The sequence below is a fragment of the Bos mutus genome, chromosome 14 (genome assembly GCF_027580195.1).
Source record: "Bos mutus isolate GX-2022 chromosome 14, NWIPB_WYAK_1.1, whole genome shotgun sequence".
Lineage (NCBI taxonomy): Eukaryota > Metazoa > Chordata > Mammalia > Artiodactyla > Bovidae > Bos > Bos mutus.
Window position 1 is genome coordinate 43,317,587 of NC_091630.1, and position 22,962 is coordinate 43,340,548.

General features: G+C 37.5%; 1 protein-coding gene across 1 annotated transcript in view; it reads right to left on the reverse strand.

Annotated features, from left to right (window-relative positions):
* HNF4G (hepatocyte nuclear factor 4 gamma) overlaps positions 1-22,962 on the reverse strand; it is a 135,113-nt gene that overhangs the window by 79,857 nt on the left and 32,294 nt on the right. The window contains exon 2 of the mRNA XM_070382831.1: positions 4,157-4,210. The gene's annotated coding sequence lies outside the window, so the exon portion shown is untranslated. The remainder of the gene's footprint in view (positions 1-4,156; positions 4,211-22,962) is intronic.

A 22,962-nucleotide genomic window follows, 5' to 3' on the forward strand; every position in this document is an offset into this window, starting at 1 on the left:
CAAGTGGATTAACTGTTTTTCAATTTTTACACATACAAAGAGACTTGACTTGAAGGATTTGATTCTAAATATATATAATGCAATAGGACATCCCCTGGTGGCACAGTGATAAAAAAAAAACCCACCTGGCAACGCATCTCAATGCAGGAGATGCAAGAGATGTGGGTTCGATTACTGGGTTGGGAAGGTCCTCTGGAGGAGGAATCCACCCTGGTATTCTTGCCTGGGAAATCTCATGGCAGAGGAGCCTGACAGGCTACAGTCCATGGAATTGCAAAGAATTGCCCATGACTGAGCAACTGAACATTCACATGTGCATACATAAAGAAATTTACAATAGTAATAGTACTTCTCTTCTCCACAGTGTGATTTTAACAAACGTTTTAGCACTGAAAGTCCCTGGTTCAAAACATTAACCTAAAAATCTTTTCAAAATGTAAAGGCTGGCTTTGACCTCAAGGAACATATGCACATATCAAGTCAGGTGGCTTCCTTTTCAATTTCAGGACAATCTAAAAAGACAAAATCTATGAGATTCTTGAAGTTTAACCTGGCAAACAGTTCTGTTTTACCTTACAAACCCTAAAAAGGTGTTATCAGCAAAACTGACAAGGTGTTGATAAAGCCAGTAGATTTGAGGAGGGGCGCACAGAGTCAGACACAACTAACGTGACTTAGCAGCAGCAGCAGCAGCAATTAACTTTATAGCTAAATACAAAGTCTTTAATTTCATTTTGAAATAGATAGGTCAAATCATCAAGCATTACATTAAATAAAACTTTTATGTTTAGTTTTCAAACTAAATCGGCTCATGAATATTAGAAATATTAATACTTTGGTGAAAAAGGTTAAAGTGTTAGTTGCTCAGTCGTGTTACTTGTGGCATGCCACTTGTGTTATGTATTAACACTTTGGTGGGGGTCACTTACTCCTCGCCCATTATGTTTCTGTGAAACTGAATTTGTCTCTTTATCGCAGGCCAGGAGAAGAGGTGAAGGGACTTAACTGGTAGGCAAATTTGGGAAGAATAATCAGGGGTGTATAGCCCCAATCATGCCCTCTTTTGGGGGGAGCAAGCTGCCTACAAGTTTCCATAGAGGGTCACACAGAAAGGAATTCCTACTATCTGAATTCTTGATAAATTATGACATGAATAAATTACAGTATATATAAAACAGCAAAGACAAATTTAAAAAATTATGCTTCAATATGTTATCTTCTCACAAATCCTAAAACACATAACCAGGTTAATTTTGCCAATGAGTTCAGCCTAACAAGTGTAAAAAATCCATAAGCCCAATATTGATGTTGATAGTAAGATATATACTCAAACTCAGAAGCTGAAAAATTTGCATTAGAAACTAAAAGTAAATTAGAAAGTCGCACACAAAGCACCAGCTATATATGCTTAACACATATTTTAGTTTCTAGTCTACAGTTTATTGTAAATGAAAAATAAGACTGGGAACTGGGTATTACCTTCTTGGCACTTTACAATAAAAACAATAAATGAATAAATAAAAAACCTCATTGAAGCTGTAGGCTTCCAGTGCTCATCAATATAACTGATCCATGAGCCATTAGTGGGTCATAAAATATGAAAGCTCAATAAAATAATCATAATCTCATATGTTTATTTAGTTCTGAGACTTAAATGATGGACCTTTGTACCTGACCATGCCTAGAGACAGTTTCATTATATACACACACACACACACAAATGCACACACAAACATGCTTATGCTCATGTCTCTCTTTCTCTTAATTGTGTAAACTCACATACACACATCTTCATGGGACATCTATAAATACATCATAGCTTTTCTTTCATAAACAACAAAGGGATGTTGTTTAGTTTTCTTTTAAAAATAAATGGTTTAATTTTTATGGATTTTATTTGTTTAATTTTATGGATTTAATTTTTAAATGGATGCTATTTAAATCATAATGTATAATTCTTGACCTCTGAATTGACTCTGAATGGCAGATAAACCCACATGAAAAAGAAAGGTTCATCTTAGGTGAACACACTTTGACGCCTTACATTTCTAGTACCTGAACTTGTTTCAACATTATCAAGTTCTTTTAACTAGGTTTTCAGGACATGAAATCCAAGATTTTCATACGATAACTCAGTCTTCTTTCTACCTTCCTGACACACAGCATGGTATATATAATTATAATTTCTCAAGTAACAGAAGAGTTTAAGACAAGTTGAAGGTGAATCGGGACATGCTTCTTACAAAGAAAATTAAATATCTTTACACACTTAAAAGATGTCTCTTTTTAGTAACACAAAATTAATAGGCTAATGCCACATCGTGATTTAAACTGTTTTCCCTGGCTAATCTTCAACTCATAAAAAGCAATGTTTATTGACTGTCTTTCTTCAAGTTTCTCTTATCCACAAACAGTAACTGCTCCCATCCCTTCTGGTCTTAATCATTAGATTTCAGAAAAAAAGAATTATCTTCCTTCACAGGTAATCTCTTTCACTAGAATTTTGGTTCTTCTTTGGATTCATTTCTAATCTATATCTAGAAGCCTTCTCTGTTGACTCACCCTAGTTGACCACAAAGATTTTCATCTCCTCCCTACCTTAACAAAAACTTTGTAACTCTATTATCCTACCTTTTTGTCCTTAACATTTTTTTTTCCTCAGACAGAGGTTCTAAGAAATTGTTCACTATTTGGGTTCCATTTAATCATCACCCACTCACTCGTTTTTAACCTCTTTCCACCCTAGTCATGCCAAGAAACTTTTCCTTTACGGTTGTGCCACAATTTCCTTAGCCTGTGCTGACTTTTTTACACAGTCCTCAATCTGGTCTTCCCAATTGCAATTCAATTTATTCTTATCTGATAGATTAATCTTTCTAATGTATAGTTTGGTAAAATCTTCTTAATGTTGAGACAGTGGAGGACAGAAGATTCTTAATGATTTTTCAATAGCTAAAGATCCAGGAATTGATGCTTTTGAACTGATCATGTTGGAGAAAACTCTTGAGAGTCCCTTGGACTACAAGGAGCTCAAACCAATCAACCCTAAAGGAGATCAGCCCTCAACCCTGAATATTCACTGGAAGGACTGATGCTGAAGCTGAAACTCTAATACTTTGGCCACCCGATGCAAGGAACTGACTCCATGGAAAAAGCCCTGATCCTGGGGAAGATTGAAGGCAGAAGGAGAAGGGGACGACAGAGGATCAGATAGTTGGATGACATCACTGACTCGATGGATATGAATTTGAGCAAAGCTCCGGTGATTGGTGATGGACAGGGAAGCCTGGTGTGCTGCAGTCCATGGGGTCGCAAAGAATCAGACACAACTGAGCAACTGAACTGAACTGAACTGAAAGAACCAGGTGTATGTTTCTTCCCCTAAATAAGCTTTATCATGATTAACTATTCTTAACACTTCTGTTTAGCAAAACCATTAAAATTCTATAAAGCATTCACGTATCTTCCTCAAACTTTACCATCTCTTTTGTGTAAGACAGTATCTTTCAAACATCTTTAACTATGATCTACAGTGAGACATACATTTTAAGTTGTGACCAAGTATCCACAAAATTATACACATGTACTTTATATCAGTATCACATGAATCTACACAATTTTCAGGACATAATGACACTCTGTAACTTTGTATAGGTAAATCATGATCCATTAAACTTATTTCATCACCCAGTAATGAAGTGCAACCCACTGTTTAAACACCCTGGTCTAGATCATCTAAATCTGTTCTCTTTTTCTAGATTTGATTCAGTTGTATACTTCATTAAGCCACTCATTCATTCCATTCAAGAAGACAAGTAGTAATCCCAGTTGGAAGTCAGGCATTTCTGTATGCACTGGAAACAAAATGACAATGACTTTCAAACAAGCCCCCCTCACCCCACCTCAGGGAGTTGGCCATGTCCACCCTCAAAGGATAACAAAGTATTATCTATTCTAACCATTTCACAGTTATATCATGTGCCTTTATATTTCCTCATCTTTTATTTCTAAATTCCATCTCCACAAGTAGACAGTGATATCCTCCAAGAGAAGAATTTTAATTATGAATATTGCCTTCTGGACCATCACAAGGTAAGGGGAACAATACAGTAAGGGCAAAAAAACCACTGAGTGCAATCCTTAGCTCATCACTTACCAATCTGCAAGTTCAGGCCAGTCACTCAACTTCTCTCAAATGCAGTTTTCTCATCTGTAAAATGAGAGGGTGGAGCCACATAAGCAGTTTTCAAATTTTACTGCACAAAATCTCCAGGACTCAGTGGAGATTCCGAAGTGTGACAATAAAGGGTCTTTACTCAGAAGAGAGGATCCCTGACTCCTGCCTCAAGTAGAGCTTACAATTTTGTTTTAAAAAGAGTCTTAATGCTTTAAAAGAAAAGTCAGTTTGCTAAACCCCAAGATTTTGCAATCACGTGCTCATCTTGTCCATAGTTCAAGGAAGAATAAGGTAGGAAGAAAAGAGGGACTGCAGGAGGGAGAGAGGAAAGAAGAGAAAATAGTTTTAACAGAGGGTGAACTACTGTGTTTCAGGAACTATGTTAGGATTGGCATAAATGCTACCTTATTTTTTTCTATTCAACAATTTCACAAGGTAGGGATTTACTAGGCCCCTTTTGCACACAAGGAAAATGAAGTTCAGAAAGGTCAGAAAACTTGATCAGGTACCTAATATAGAAACAGTGAGGCCAGAATCTATTCTTCTTCCATCATTTCAAGTTTCCCTTAAAGGAAGCTAACACAGATATTACATTTGTTTTTTAAGTGTTTTAAAAACTTTCTTTAGATTTCATCTGACTGGATCCTCACAACTTTGAGGAATATACTTCAGCATTATCCTTATTTTGCCAATTAGGAAATCATGCTTCAGAGGAATGAAAGTGATCTGCTTAAAACTGAATTCAACAGGGGCGAAGATGGAATGAAATAGCTGAATTCATATTCTGTGCTCTTTCCATACACCAAATTGCCTCCTTTAAAAGAAACAGAAATAGGGAAACAATAAGAGGGAAGGAGGCAGAAAGGATGGGACAGGTGGAGAATTACAATTCCACTGCTTACTTAAGATGGCTAGTGAATCAGATAATTTAATGGAAAGCACCTTGAAAAATCTGAATCACTGTATCAATGTGTCATCTTTATTAACTATTCGTACAATGTGCATTAAAGATGACATTTTATATGTTGGTAAAACTCCATGTGGTAATTGCAAATATATAAGAGCTATGTAATGAATTAATTACTTAGACATACAATAGAAACTCATATAAAAGAGGGACAATCTGACACTCTCGAGATTATGATACAAGAATTGGTTACCTATGCTTGCTTTCTGTTCATGATATACAGTCCATACTGGCAGTAGAATAATTCAAATTTTCAATTTTTCTTGGATTTCATCACAAACTCAATCAAAGCATGAAAGTCAGTATTTTAATATCCTTGCACCATGTGAAAAATAATAGCATGCTCTACTACCTGAACTCTTAGAGCATTTTTTATTTTGATTGTCTTCCCATTATACTGAGAGACTGTCAGGACTTTATCAGGAAGATCATCCAAACAAACTAGAACATTATTAAGGTTCCAGCAGCGCAGTAACTCACTGAATGTATGAGTGATTAAAAGCCATACAGTTGTGACAAGGACCATAAGGAGATCAGACAAAGACGCTACATGTCTTTAAAAGGGAAAAAAAAAAAAAAGAGGACTAGAATGATTTAACCCCTTGTCTCGTCTACCAGTACTAAAGCTGCAGTATTATTTGATCAATATTTAAAGCCTTGTGTGACTTGATTCCTTACAGCAAACAATTTCCAAAGGTCAAAACAGGAAAATACAATTAGCACAGAATCACAGCATACCTACTGGCTTGTCGAGTTGCCAGCATTCCAAAAATCATATTTAACATATAACATGATGCTGTGACATTAGTAAAACATTACTGCCTTTGTAATTTATCACTGACTACAGTTATACTTTTTTTATTTCATTGAATTATTTGTACTTAGAAATATATTCCCATTTCATTTGACATTCAGAAAACTATGAACTAAATACTTCCTACTTGCCAGACATTGCTTTGTTCATGGGAAATACGGTGGAAACTGAGAATAGATGCTCTTTGGAGGAATGAACAATTCAGGGTAAGAGAGAAAGAGCTAAATTAATTTTTAAAATAGAATATAATTGAAAAAATGCCTATGCCATATAGTTAAGTAAACCAATCTTTAAAAACAAACACAGTACCAAAATGTTAACTGTATTTTCTTAAGCAGAGAATGGTGATTGTTATAGACTTTATTTTTTTCTTTACATTATATATGTCACTTTATTTTTATAGAGTCTTTTTTCTTAATACTTTTATAATCTAAAGTAAAGAATCCAAGAAAGAAATTCTTTAATGGATATTTGGGTAGAATGCTATGAAAACCCCAGAAGACCCGTGACTGTGAGTCAGGCAAAGCCTGAGGGCAGAAGTGACATATAAACTGGTTCTGGAAGGTGAATTGGGGTTTACTAAGTAGAGGAGACAGTAGATGATGGTCAAGGACATGAGAGAATCATCCAGAAGGTTTAGAAGTCAGTATTCCACATAGTTTGAGTGGCAGATAGAGAGGAGGTGGAAGCTGGAGGTTCCCCAGGTAAGAGATCAAATTCTAAAGAGCTGTATGTATGCAGATGCTATCCTAGAAACCTTCAGATTTCGGTCAATGCAGAGCCAGGGTCCTAGCAGTTGAGGCCTCCAAATGTGGGACACTCCCAGATTCTTTTCTGTAAGGTGCTTTGGGCACCAAACATCTGTGAGGAAAAACTCTTGATTAAAGATGAAAACTTCGAATGGAGTAAAAATGGAGTGAGGGGATTTGAAAGGTGCACTGAGTTGGAACCAACAGGATCTGTTCACCAGGGATGCTAAAGAAGAAAAACTTGAAGATCACAGAGAGATCTGGTGATGGGAAATTAAAGAGCAACATAATTAGTATAAGTGAAGAACTGATGAAATAATAGCGCATACTGAGGATAAGGTCTCTGAAGAATATTGGCTGGACAATTTGAAACACAGATCTTATATTCATGAGGCAGTCTGAAGACCTTTCCCATTTAATTTTCACCACTACTAAGGTAAAGTGACTAACTAAGGGCTTCCCTGGTGGCTCAGCAGTAAAGAATCCACCTGCCAAGGCAGGAGACACGGGTTCAGTCTCTGGGTTGGAAAGATACCCTGGATAAGGAAATGGCAACCCATTCCAGTATTCTTGCCTGGAAAATTACACGGTCAGAGAACACTGGCGGCCTACAGTCCACAGGGTTTACAAAAGAGTCAGACACGATTTAGTTACTAAACAACAAAGAAAATAAGTAACACTTTTAATCTTGTAAGTGAAACTCTTTAAAAATTCTTGTGAAGTTTCTGATAACAGCAAAACAAACAAAAAGGCATATGCATCAAGAATACTTGTATTTCTATTCATATACTTGCCTCCTGATATAAATTGGATTATTGTCCCAATTATTCGGTTTCTTACACTAGGATCTTACACCCTGTGCTGTTTAATTTTACAGTGCCTCCCACTGTGGGGGAGATATACTTCCTCACCCCACTCATGTTGGACTTGGCCATGCAATTGCTTTGACTAATAGAATGTTAGTGGACATAGTGTAACAGAAACTTTAACTGATGGCATGGCTTGGCTTGCTCTCTCTTGCACCTATGACCTTCCACAAAAAGAAAACATGCCACTCTTCTACTGCTCCTTCAGCCTGGACCTCAGGCCTGAAACCTAACCAGAAGCCCGAAGTGTAGACTTAACCCAAGGGAGCCTCGCCTAGATCAGCCACTTTACACCCCCGGGAGTGTAAAAATATATAAAACAAGAATAAGTCACTGAGCATTTTCTGATTTTGTACTGTAATAATAGCTGATTAGTACAGCTTTTCCTTTACCTCCACGTAAAGAAAATGAAGGTTTGTTTTTTTTTTTTCTCCCCTTAATATTTTGGTAAAGACTCTGCCTCCAATGTAGGAGACCTGGATTCAATCCCTGGATCAGGAAGATCCCCTGGAGAAGGGAATGGCAACCTACTCTAGAATTTTTGCCTGGAAAATCCCATGGAAGGAGAAGCCTGGTGGGCTACAGTCCAAAATGTAGTTTGGATATGACGAAGTGACTAACACACATGTAAAATCATAATATACCTGTTAAGATATATATTATGTGAAACAATCCCATGCAGAAAACCCCAAAAGTTTGAAGATAATACCAGCAGATAAAGGTATACGTCATGTTCATGAATAAGATTACTCAAAAATCAGGGCTTTCACCTCTTTGCAAATTAATCAACAAAGTTATAACATTTACAATGAAAATGCAAGCATGATATTTTTGTGAATATCAATAAGGTCATTCTAAGTATTTTTAAGTTCATTCTAAGTATACAGTATTGAAAAGAATAAGATTAGCTAAGACAGTCTTGAAGACAATATCTTATTTGATTTTATGCATAAATAGTATTTTTATAGTTTAAAAATTAATATAAATTTAAAAATATAAATAATTACAGAACTAGAAAGAGACCTTAAAGATTAAACATACAATAACCAAAACATAAAATGCACCTGAAGACTAAAAAGTAAGCAACAAAATATTTTTTATGCAAAGATTAAAAGTGGAAAAGGAATAAAAGACAGGAGATGAAAACTAATCTAGGACATCCAACTAATAGAGATGAGAATGAGAAAATAAAAACAAAGAAATGGGAAAAAAGAAATCATTAAAGAAAAAACTAGAAAATATCCCCAGATTAAAACAAGACAATAAGTTTCAAAATTCAACAGGCCTATGGGGATTCAAATGCCATGAGTGAGAAAAGGCCCACATCCATATCCTTTTGAAATTTTGGGCTATTGCATTCTGAGACTGATAGAAAAACATGTAGAGCTTCACATGGGAAATTTTCAGGGGGGAAAAAAAACCTCTGAGACTTTAAGGGGAAAAATGAAATAAGGATAAGGTAACAAAATTGGAGAAGGAAATGGCAACCCACTCCAGTGTTCTTGCCTGGAGAATCCCAGGGACTGGGGAGCCTGGTGAGCTGCCGTCTATGGGGTCGCACAGAGTCAGACACGACTGAAGCGACTTAGCAGCAGCAGCAACAGCAAATTAAGCAAAACAAAATACAATTCAGGATTAAAAATAAACCTGTAGGGAAAAGTTAAGGCCCAGATATAAAGCAAATGTAAATTTGGAATGATGTCAAGCAATGGACTTAAAAAATAGACAGAAAAGAGAGTCTATGTGGACACGGTGAACTTTTTTCCAAGTGTGTCCTGGGCTTCCTGGCACTGGCCTCTATCTAAGAACACAGCACACCAGTTGTGACTTGGTGTTACACAATGTTTATGGAGTGCCAACACTGTTTAAAGGGCTTCCCTGATAGCTCAGTTGGTAAAGAATCCACCTGCAAAGCAGAAGACCCCAATTTGATTCCTGGGTGGGGAAGATCATTAGAGAAGGGATAGGCTACCACTCCAGTATTTCGGGCTTCCCTTGTGGCTCAGCTGGTAAAGAATCCACCTGCAATGCAGGAGGCCTGGGTTCAATCCCTGGGTTGGGAAGATCCCCTGGAGAAGGGAAAGGCTAGCCACTCCAGTATTCTGCCTGAAGAATCCCAGGGTTGCAAAGAGTCAGGGAAGCCCAAGAATACTGGAGTGGGTACCCTATCCCTTCTCCAGCAGATCTTCCCCATCCAGGAATCGAATCGGGGTGTACCAACTGAGCTATCAGAGAAACCCAGAAAGACAGGACTGATCAACTTTCACTTTCAACACTGTTTACACATTTATACATTTCCATCATTTAGTCAACATGTTTTTTAAAAAAAGACAGTCATAGAAAGAATATAAATATAAACACCTTGACAATATAAAAGTCAAGCTGACTAAAAACATTAGCCTGAGGGGGAAGGAGAAGTGGAGAGCTGGGTAGAAAGTAAACAGTATAGATTTGTTGGAAAAAAAAAAGAAATAAACGTTTACCTACATTATTTTGAGTTATAAATTAATTGATAGAAAAACAAAACTAAAAATATAAATGTCAAATATTGAGAGGAAGGACAAAGAAAGGTGGGATAAGCGAAGTGAGACAGATCCTCAAGTTTCACATCAGAAGTCAAGAATATCAGTTCAAAGTTGATGGTCATGTGATCAAGAATTGCGGAGTAGCAGTCCAGAGGAAAACAACTTAAAATCCACAGGTAGGAATTAACCTCTGAGAACATGATTAGAGTGAGGGAATGATAAGGCAAAAACAGTACTTGCCTTATAACTCTCCTAAAACATGAGATTGTGATTTATCTTAATAAAATATTTTTAAAAGACTGACACATTTCCTCTGAAACTACTAGCTATACACTTACAATAATAAACAATAAGAAAACTTCATCTTAAAAAGCTAAGTACCTAAAATGGGATGAGATAAAGCTATCATCAGGTTAATGAATTAATTCAAAATGCCCAAATTTAATATTATAGTAAAAAAACAAAGCAGGCTTCAATACTAAAAAAAAGAGAGAGAGAGAATATCGAGCAGCAGCAAATTATTTGTAGACCATCTACCAGCTAACTGTTTAAATAGGCTTTCAGTTGTTATAAGGGCTTCTCTGGTGGCTCAGATGGTAAAGAGTCTGCCTGCAATGCAGGAGACCTGGTTCCATCCCAGGGTAGGGAAGATCCCCTGGAGAAGGAAATGGCAACCCACTCCAATATTCTTGCCTGGAGAAATCCATGGACAAAGGAGCCTGGCAGGCTACAGCCCATGGGATCACAAAGAGTCAGACACGACTGAGAGACTAACACACACACACACACCAGTTGTTATAAGGATAAACTTTGGTATAATTTCAGTTCAGTTCAGTTCAGTTCAGTTGCTCAGTCGTGTCCGACTCTTTGCAACCCCATGAATCGCAGCACGCCAGGCCTCCCTGTCCATCACCAACTCCCGGAGTTCACTCAGACTCACATACATCGAGTCACTGATGCCATCCAGCCATCTCATCCTCTGTCGTCCCCTTCTCCTCCTGCCCCCAATCCCTCTCAGCATCAGGGTCTTTTCCAATGAGTCAGCTAATTTACCACCATACAATTCCAAAGAAATGGTACTAAGAGATTTGTCTCAGGTTGTAAGGTAGTCAATGATGGAATAGGAATTTTTCTGAAATAAACCACTTCATTATATACATATTATATACTATATTCATAGTACATAGTACATAATATATACATATTATATACTATCATCATTTTAGTGATCATTAATCTTGCTGATTATTATTTGGGACTACATGGAACAACAGACTGGTTCCAAATAGGAAAAGGAGTACGTCAAACTGTATATTGTCACCCTGCTTATTTAACTTATATGCAGAGTACATCATGAGAAACGCTGGACTGGAAGAAGCATAAGCTGGAATCAAGATTGCCGGGAGAAATATCAATAACCTCAGATATGCAGATGACACCATCCTTATGGCAGAAAGTGAAGAGGAACTAAAAAGCCTCTTGATGAAAGTGAAAGAGGAGAGTGAAAAAGTTGGCTTAAAGCTCAACATTCAGAAAACGAAGATCATGGCATCCAGTCCCATCACTTCATGGGAAATAGATAGGGAAACAGTGGAAACAGTGTCAGACTGATTTTTGGGCTCCAAAATCACTGCAGATGGTGACTGCAGCCATGAAATTAAAAGACACTTTCTCCTTGGAAGGAAAGTTATGACCAACCTGAATAGCATATTCAAAAGCAGAGACATTACTTTGCCAACAAAGGTCCATCTAGTCAAGGCTATGGTTTTTCCTGTGGTCATGCATGGATACGAGAGTTGGACTGTGAAGAAAACTGAGCACAGAAGAATTTATGCTTTTGAACTGTGGTGTTGGAGAAGACTCTTGAGAGCCCCCTGGACTGCAAGGAGATTCAACCAGTCCATTCTGAAGGAGATCAGCCCTGGGATTTCTTTGGAAGGAATGATACTAAAGCTGAAACTCCAGTACTTGGGCCACCTCATGTGAAGAGTTGACTCATTGGAAAAGACTCTGATGCTGGGAGGGGTTGGGGGCAGGAGGAGAAGGGGACGACAGAAGATGAGATGGCTGGATGGCATCACCGACTCCATGGACATGAGTCTGAGTGAACTCCGGGAGTTGGTGACGGACAGGGAGGCCTGGTGTGCTGTGATTCATAGGGTCGCAGGGAGTCGGACCCGACTGAGCAACTGAACTGAACTGAACTGAAGTTATAATATCAAAGTATTAATTTTAAAATACTGCAGTACATTTATCTAGATTTACTTTAGCTTCCATGGTAGGCAAGATAATGACCTTTTGAAGACACTCTAATCCCTGAAAGCTATGATTATATTACCTTACATGGCACAGTGACTGCAGATGTGATGTGCGTTAGTTTCTCAGTCATGCCCAATTCTGTGTGACCCCATGGACTTTAGCCTGCCAGGCTCCTCTGTCCATGGGATTTCCCAGGTAAGAATACTGGAATGTTTGCCATGCCCTCCTCCAGGAGATCTTTCAACCAAGGGACTGAACCCAAGTTTCCTGCACTGCAGGGAGATTCTTTACCATCTGAACCACCAGGGAAGCCCTTGTGAAGCAGAAATGATGAGGAATCTTTAAATAAGGAGATTATCCTAGATAATCTGGGTGGGCCTAATGTAGTTATAAGAGTTCTTTTTTAAAAAGTCTTTATTTTATATTGGAATATAGCCAGTTAACAATGTTGTTTCAGGTGGACAACAAAGTGACTCAGCCATACATGTATCCATTCTCCTCCAAACTCCCCTCCCATCCAGGCTGCCACCTACCACTGAGCAGAATTCCCTGTCCTATATAGGTAGGACCTTGCTGGTTACCCATTCTAAATATAGCAGAGTGTACATGTCGATCCCAAACTCCCTAAATATCCCTTCTCCCTATTCTTCCCCCCAGCAACCATAAGTTTGTTCTCTGAGTCTGCTTCTATTTCATAAATAAGTGTATTTGTATCATTTCTTTTTAGATTCCACATATAAGGGGTATCATATGGTATTTCTGTTCTGTCTGACTTCATTCACCATGACATTCTCTATGTGCATCCATTTTGCTTCAAATGGCATTATTTCATCTTTTTAATGCCAGAGTAATATTCCAAGAGTTATTAAAACATGGGACAGGGAGACAAGAGAGTCCAAAAAGAAGATGTAATGACAGGAATAAAGGTTAGAGTTATGGGGTTGTTGGTTTTGAAGATGGAAGAAGAGGCCATGAGCCAAGGAATGGAGGAGGGCCGTAGAAGCAGAAAAAGGCATGAGAATGTGTTCTCCCCTAGAGCCTCCAGAGGAATGCAGCCTTACTGACACCTCAAATCTGGTTTAGCCCCTTATGGGACTTCTGACCTCCAGAGCTGTAAAATAATAAACCTGTGCTATTTCAAGCCACTCAGATTGTGTTAACTTGTTACAATAGAATTAAGAAGCTAATACAGAATCTGCTCCAGAATCAGAAAAGATCTGGGCTTAAGCCTTTTCTCTGCTATGTGATTTTGAGCAAGATTCCTAACCTCTATAAACCTCTGGCTTCTTTATCTGCAAAGGTGAATTTATAAAAGACACGTATTCAAGCAAGTTTGGTGACCATTAGTCTACAGTTAGAGTTCATTAAAATATTAGTATTAAGTACTAATTGTAGAAGAAAAAAGTAAATTTTTAAGAAAAAAATAGTTGATTGCTTTTTGCTTCCAAACCCCCAAAGTTAGCTAGCTAGTGAGTCTTCATAACATATTGTCTACAAGTTGAAATATGAAGAGGGAAAACTCCTCCAATATTGAAACCACTTCATGATTTGAGCTCATTCAGTCTACTCCTTTAATATCCAGCCTCTTTGGGGAAGAGGCAATATCCTTGACTGGCTATAAATTTATGAGTGTAGTTGTTTTTATGGCTCTGAATGTAATAGAACCTAAGTAAATACTGATAAGTTCTCTATTCTTCTGAGAAGTTTCCACCCACACAATATTGTCCTATCATTGGAAATCCCCACAGTTTTGATAAGAATGAAGGTAAGAACTCTTTTATATATAACACTTGTCAATTAGAATCAGAACAACATTCATCACTTTACTTGGAAAGGCTATGGGGTTTTTAAAACCCACTTGAAGGCTATATAATGAAATTTTGCCCTTATTGTCTTTTGAGCGACTTCAGCTGGTTTGGGAGGTTAAGGCTGGTTTTCAAGTTTATTTTTTTTCAAGCATCCTTTAACATGGTTTGCATTTATAGATTAAGTGGTAAACTGAATTAAAGGAAATAAGCATTTCCATCACCACAATCTCCCCACGTAAATAGACTAAATTTGAAACCACATTCATTTTCCAATATAAGGCTAGGTACTGTCTTCATGAACTAGGCCTGTAGGGAACTATATTAACTTCTTTCAAACCACTTAGTTACCAGTCATTTTCAGGAATTCACAGTGTTCCTGTGAATTGGAACACAGTGTTTTTAAAGAGGTTTTTTTTTTTTTTTTTTTTTTTTCTCAGATGCAATGTATTGATTTAACCTTTCCGTGTACAGGATCATAACAAGGCACAAGTTAATTAGTATCCAGGAGACCTCACAAAGAGGTGAATTCTCACTGAAAATCATGATCACTCTAAAAAGTATAAAATATGACTAAGGAAAAATTATTACAAAATTCCCCCAATTTTTCATAGCATATGGCTTTTTAGTTGCAAGACACTACCTATGTCATCTGTAAAACAACTCTTTAGGGAACCATTATTGATATTGACCAAAAGATCTTTCAGATCTTACATGGTTATTTTGCTGCAGCTCTAAAAAAATTTCTGCTTTGGGTGTTTCTTATCTAGAATGTGAGGATGAATTTCATACATCACCAAACAGAAAAGTCCCTGTATCCTGTATGAAGCCAATAGGTGCTCAATAAATAGTTACAGAGTTTCATACACTTATGCGCCATATACATGTAAACACACACACACACACATTTACTAATTTAGAGATGGGGAACTTACTCTAGACTGCTAGCACTCTGAAGACAAGTGCCAGTCAATCTCACCATCAGTATCTGGATCACTCCAATGGATAGGAGGTGTTATAGACTGAATGTTCATGCTCCTGAAATTCAGATGTTGAAACCATAATCTCCATATAATGGTATTGACAGGCAAAATCTTTTGGAAGTTATTAGGTCATGAAAGTGTAATATTTATGAATGGGATTAGTGTCCTTCTAAGAAGAGGCCAGAAAACTGGCTAGTTGTCTTTCTGCCATGTAAGGATACATCAAGAAGTCAGTTGTCTGCAACCCTGAAGAGGGTTGCCATATGCTGGACTTTCAGCCTCCAGAACTGTGAGAAATAAACGTTCATTGTTCAGTCACCCAGTCTACAATAATTTGTTAGAGCAGCCAGGAGGCTAAGACAGGAGGTTATGAATAAACAGTATATGATTAAATGTATAAATGAACAAACATTTCCTGAATGAAGATATACATGAATTAGTTACTTGATTTTTAAACAAGGACACAGCAGAGTTTATTTTTCTTTGCTAATATGAAGCCAAAGTACACAGTTCATTTATAAACACTACTACATAAGCAACATTATGAAGTAAAGACTAGAATAAATATTTTATTATCCAGAATCCCAACAAAGCAGCTATTTTTTCACACTCCCGTTGATTTCCTGATCATATTTTATATTGTTTATTTGTTTAGTGCAGGGAAATTAGAATTTTCTACATAATGAGGAAAATTCAGACACAAGTTTAAAATTTTGCACATAAATTAGGTCTTAAATTCTTGACAGGCTGCAGTGATCTCTCCTTCCTAAGAACTCATGACACTCATGAATATTATACTAGTGAGGGATGCAGTCACATACATACTGCTACAAGACACATTTGATACTATTTAGCCTACATTCTTGGAGAAGGCGATGGCACCCCACTCCAGTACTCTTGCCTGGAAAACCCCATGGACAGAGGAGCCTGGTAGGCTGCAGTCCATAGGGTCGCTAAGAGTTGGACACGACTGAGCGACTTCACTTTCACTTTTCATTTTCCTGCATTGGAGAAGGAAATGGCAACCCACTCCAGTGTTCTTGCCTGGAGAATCCCAGGGACAGGGGAGCCTGTTGGGCTGCCATCTATGCGGTCACACAGAGTCAGACACGACTGAAGCGACTTAGCAGCAGCAGCAGCAGTAGCAGCAGCCTACATTCTATTCAATTTTATGTTATTCACCGAGCTATTGGGCTGGCTAAAATGTTCACTCTGGTTTTTCAGAAAAACACAAACTAACTTTTTGGCCAACCCAATACTATGAAGCTCCTTCTCATTAAAGAACAGGAATTATGTATCTATTTATAATGCCACCCTGCCTAGAAGTATGTGAATGATAGGCAGATGGGTAGGCAGATAGATGACAGATAGGCATATACATAGATAAACATTTGTTGAATGAACATCAAATGAATGTAGTCATTGTAAGTGGCTACAAAAAAATAATGGTAAAAATTAAAAATATGTAATATTTTATATTGTTGTATTTTGAATATAATTACTACAGCTTGTTTCATAATTTTAAGATAAAAAATCATTACTGTTCCTTAAAGTTATACATTTTAATATAATCAGAATTTTTACATTCATATTTTATTGAGTCATAATAGCTTCAAATACCAAAAAGTTATTAGGAAAATAAAATCAAGTAAGAGAGATTATTATTATTCTCTGTAACTTTTGCTTTTGACTTAAAAACATAGGTGAAATAAAAACTGTTCTTAACTTTGACCCACTTACTACGCTGAAGCAACATGAACTCTGCCCCCGAATGCCAACCAGTAAGTGGAGGTTATTGCCTCTTCCCATGAGGGTGTAAATTCAATCAAATAAATGTAACACATATAATGGGCATTTAGGAAACAAATAAATAATGAACAAACAAACAAACAAATGAAGAAGATATAATTCCTGCCTTCAAGGAGCTTACAGGATACTGGAGACATTCATATATTAATATATCTGAATGGTCAAAGTTAGAATAGGTTTTTGTTTTGTGTTTCAGTAGAAATCACCAAAATTTGATCCCTGCTTCCTTTGGAAAAATGAAGCCTTTGAAAAACAGTCTCTCTTTTCTTCTCTGTGTTTCCCTTATTTTGACGACTATCTCTCCAAAAGTAGGTAAAAGGTAGTTTATTAAATATACACAGTGGCCTTCTTTATCCTGATTATTTCCTTCCTTCCTTTTTAATTATTTTAAAATTAGGACATTTGAGTTTAATCATGTTTTCCTAATAATATAGGGCTTCCGTGGTGATTCAGAGAACCAACTTGCCAATGCAGGAGATGTAGATTCTATCCCTACCCCTGGAGGAGGAAATGGAAACCCACTCCAGTATTCTTGCCTGTGAAATCCCATGGACTAGGGAGCCTGGTGGGCTGTAGTCCATGAGGTTGCAAAGAACTGGACATGACTGAGTGACAGAGCATGCACACACGAACACACAGGCACGCACACATGTGTATACATACATACGTGTATATATATACACACACATATAATGCATACACATGCATATGTACACACATACATCTATATGCATATATGCTTTTAAAAACATAGCCATTCTTTCATTTTATATACTGCATCTGGCACAAACTCATTTTGATCATTACTCAGGAAGGAGAAACTAATTTCTGCTGCAGTAATATCAGTAATGGCAAGTGTTTATTTTCTTAAATATTTCTACTGTCTAATGGGCTTCCCTGATGGCTCAGATGGTAAAGAATCCGCCTACAATGCAGGAGACCCAGGTTCGATCCCTGGGTCAAGAAGATCCTCTGGAGAAGGAAATTATAACTCACTCCACTATCGTTGCCTGGGAAATCACATGGACAGAGAAGCCTGGCAGGCTACAGTCCATGGGGTCACAAAGAGTCAAACGTGACTCAGCTACTAACATGAGTAACACTACTTGGTAATTCTATCACTAGATTAATAATCCCATCCTGAGGCTTTTGAATCCTGCCTAGAGATGATGCCAATCTCTCCAACAACTCCTGAGGGCCCATGACCTAAAGGCCCGCCTGTTCAGCTCTCATCTTAGTTCTCTTCAAGTCAAGGTGACCTGATTGTGCTAAAAAAGGGTGGAGTGGCAGGGGGTTAATGCACATCCTTTTCTTCTCACTTTCTCTTAGATCAAGGGGCAGGTAAGAGATACAGTTCTTCATCATGAAAACCAATGCAACATGTATTCTCTTTATAACTGGCCAGCAGAACAGTTCATCACTATAATATAGGGCCTTGAAATCCACTCTGAATACTTCAGATACTTGGTAAATGGCTAAATTAATTAATTAGTCAGTGGATCTCTTCTGGATATATCAGAGACTTGGTAAATATTTAAATTAGTTAAAATCTAAGATATTTAAATTAACTGATTCTTTATCCTATGTGCCTTTTATAAAGGGTGTTAATTTTATCATTTCAGAATAGCAAGAATGGATTGAAGTTATCATCCCAGTAAGAACTATATTTCCTGTACTTTCTAAGGAAATACTGGAATCAATTCTTTATGTTCCATTTTCTAAAAAAGGAATTAGGCTTAAAGATGGCCCAGATAAGATATAACATCAAGTAAAAACTTGAAATGAAAGCTAAGCAATCCAAGAAAACTCAGAAAGTGTTACATTTTTCAGAGGACTGTGCTTTATGGAAAATAGAAATAGGTTTAAAAAAATCTCAAGCATACAAATCATCAAATGCTATCACAGTCCTGTAAGTCTCTCCTTGAACTGCATTACATCTCTGTGCTCATACCACCCTCAAACTTGGGAGTTTGGGAGGTGCTCAATGCATTCAAAATTAACCTTCTACTTTTTGTTTCGTCCCTTAGTAATAATATGAATGTTATTCTGAATAATTCAATTAAGGTCTTAGAATAAGAACTCAAAAATGTAGAAAATGAGTCTTGTAGGTATATGAGGTTATGGGCAGGTTTATAAAATATTGTGTCCTTCAGGACAAAGAAATGTCAAATAAAAATACATTTTATAGTTTCCACAACCACTTAGTCAATTATGTTCAGAAAACAGAAAAGTTTGTATAACTTTCTACAAACCAGTTCTGATTTAGAATACCTAATTCCACAGACTTATTACTCTATTCAATTAGGACTTTTTGTTTTTGGTTTTGGTTTGGTATCAGTTTTTTAGGGAGATGAGATTAAATCTGTTTTCATAGAGAAAATATGCAAATATTGCAACTGCTAGTGTTTTAAAAGCAGCTGAAGTAACTTACAGAAGAAACTGTGTTAACAGTGCATGCTGGTCACTTTTAAAAATCATCTTAACATCCAACCAGAAAATATAGAGGCAATTACCACCTCTGTGCGCTTTTTCAGTTACTTCAATGATAACCGAGTCACATGGTGGATATGTCTGCAAAAATCAAACACAGAACTGAAATAATTTATCAAGATAAATGTTAGTAGAACATTTTCTCAAATTACTTGTACATTTCATTTTGCTATAGTTTAAACTGACTTATCCAGAAAATTATAGTTCAATGTTCCTACATAACAGGAAACTCCAAGTTGTAGCAATTGATTTAATTGTTCTCTGGAGCATACATTACTTGAACATTAATCACTGCTTTGTTGGCACTGTTGAATATGTGTGTGACTAAAGATACTAACATTTCATGAAACATTTTTTAAGTATCAATCATTTCCTATCTGTCTAGAACAATGTGATTACCTAAATACAAATAAACAATATATCTCTAATTAGAGACATATGGAAGAGTTATATGCGATATAACACCTAGGTTAAAAAAAAAGTTCATAAATTTTCTGTTCTCAAAAACTACATTTTGTAACAGAAACAGATGCACAGACTTTGAAAATGACCTTATGGTTGCTGGGGGGATGGTTGGAGAGAAGGGATAGTGAGCCTGCGATGGACATGTATACACTGCTACATTTAAAATGAATAACCAACAAGGACCTACTAGAGTACAGGGAACTCAGTTCAATAATGTTATGTGGCAGCCTGGATGGGAGGGGAGTTTGGGGGAGAATGGATACATGTATATGTAAGGCTGAGTCCCTTCCCTCTTCACCTGAAAGTATCACAACATCATCTGCTATTTGGTTATGCTCTGATACAAAATAAAAAGCTTACAAAAAAGAAACAAACTATATTTTGGGTTCTCACAAATAGTATAGTTAGCTGGTATTAATTTTTTTGGAAGTCTCTTACTGTCAGTGTTTTATTACTCTGACGGTTGATATACTTAATTTGGAAGATGAATTATTTGTTTTTTGATGAAATAGAAAATGCATTTGAGGCATATGTTATTTGCACAAAACAGACAGGTGTGGGAGTTAAATAGGGAAGGAGGGACTCAATACCAGTATTTCATTTTTCATATATGATTGACAATCTTATGTTGTTCCTTCCAAAATCCTAATGTTTATACTAACATACATATGTACGAGTGTTTCTAAGTAGTTCACTTTTTGATAGCGGTACGCTCTTATATGATTCCTTTCATTCAGGCAGAAAATAGGTGTTTCAAGATGCCATGGGCAAGGTTCTCCTCAAAGTGCTATGGACAGAGCAGTGAATAAGGAGGACAAAGCACCTGCTCTCATGCACCTCATTTTTGTGAGCAAGAAAGTGAAAATGTTAGTTTCTCAGTTGTGTCTCACTCTTTGTGACTCCATGGACTCTAGACCACCAGGATTCTCTGTCCCTGGAATTGTCCAGGCAAGAATGCTAGAGTAAGGTGTCATTCCCTTCTCCAGGGGATCTTCCTGACCCAGGATAGAACTCTGCTGAGGCTTCTGTGTTAGCTCAGTAGGTAAAGAATCCGCCTATAATGCAGGAGACCCTGGTTTGATCCCTGGGTGGGAAAGATCCGCTGGAGAAGGGATAGGCTACCCACTCCAGTATCCTTGAGCTTCCCTGGTGGCTCAGCTGGTAAAGAATCCACCTGCAATGAAGGAGGCCTGGATTCGATCCCTGGGTTGGGAAGATCCCCTGGAGAAGGGAAAGGCTACCCACTCCAGTATTCTGGCCTGGAGAATTCCAAGGACTGAATAGTCCATGGGGTCACAAAGAGTCAGAAATGACTGAGTGACTTTCACTTTCTCCTGCATTGCAGGCAGATACTTTACTATCAGGGAAGCCCCGTGAATAAGAGGGGTACTATAAAATCCATATCAAAATATTAGTGCCTACATGGCTTCCCTGGTTGTTCAGTCTGTAAAGAGTCTGCCTGAAATGCAGGAGACCCTAGTTCAATCCCTGGGTCGGGAGGATGCCCTGAAGAAGGACATGGTAACCCATTCTGGGAAAGCCCATGGACAGAGAAGCCTGGTGGGCTACAGTCCATGGGGTTGCAAGAGTCGGACACAACTAAGCAACTAAAGCTACCTACCTAAATACAACAAAGAGAAATGAAACAATGACATGATAACATGATGAAGGCTATTTTCAATGTAACTAGAGAAAAATTTTAAGAATTTTACAATTGGCAAGAGATCTCTGCAAATAACTGGGGAGCAAAGGGCTCCTGGGGAGAACTCTTTCCATGGTATGCAGCAGCTGCACTGAAGCAGTGGGAACTTCAGGTAGGCCAAAGTGACTGAAGAACAAGAGGGTCGTCAGCTGGAGTTCTTAGGATGTCCTAGGAAATGTACCAACCATTTTACATTTATCTGAACCTCAGTACCATCCTAGGTGGCATACATTATGTTCCTCTTTTTATAAACTAAAACATGAAACACATAGATTAGAAATATGAAATAACTTGCCCATGATTGAGGTAGAACAAGGAACAATTCTAGGAAGTTGAAATTAATCATATTAGTTCCTATGCTATTCTGCTTCTAGCAAAGAGTAAACGCAGTCAGAGTCGACAGTTCTGGAACAAGGAGTTGACTGCAAGTATTAGAACAGCTAGAGTAGAGAAGAGAAAGCTTAAACTGAGGGGGCCTGACATTCTTGCCATCCTGCTGCATGATAGCAAGCCATCATTTCATCTCTAAAATTTAATCTGTAAAATCATTCATTTCCTTGTTAACTCATTCTAAATGTATCTATTAAAGGGCTAATATAAATTAGGTAATATGGTCAAGAATTATAATGAATGATAATCAAATGTGCCTTCAAGAATCCTCATTCAAGTGGAAGACAAATCTATGAATGTATCCTTCAAGATAAAAGTCCAATAAGCAGTTATAAAAAAAGTGCAATGAAAATGTCAAGCCAGGAACAACGTTGTCTGGCTGTCAGTTTTCTGTAAAATCTTGAAATGAAGCTGTGTGATCACACTAGGCCTTCCTCACCTTTAATATTTTATTCTGTCTGTGATTGAGCAACATTCTATGCGTTCTGTAAGAAAGCAATATTATATAAATTCCCATCATAAAGTTTAAAGATTTTTTTGGCAGACATAAGCCTATACTGGGTTCCTCTTGCTCTCCTGCCTATAACAACTATAATTCTAAATGATTTTTCTGAAAAATATGCTTAGAAATCTTCACAAGTCATGAGTTTCTTCGCTGGTAACAATAACAAGTGGAAAGAGTACCACCTAAGTATATAAGTACTGCTGCTGCTGCAGCTGCTAAGTCGCTTCAGTCATGTCCGACTCTATGTGACCGCATAGACGGAAGTCCACCAGGCTCCCCTGTCCCTGGGTTTCTCCAGGCAAGAACACTGGAGTGGGTTGCCATTTCCTTCTCCAATGCACGAAAGTGAAAAGTGAAAGGGAAGTCTCTCAGTCGTGTACAACTCTTAGCGACCCCATGGACTGCAGCCCACCGGGCTCCTCTGTCCGTGGGATTTTCCAGGCAAGAGTACTGGAG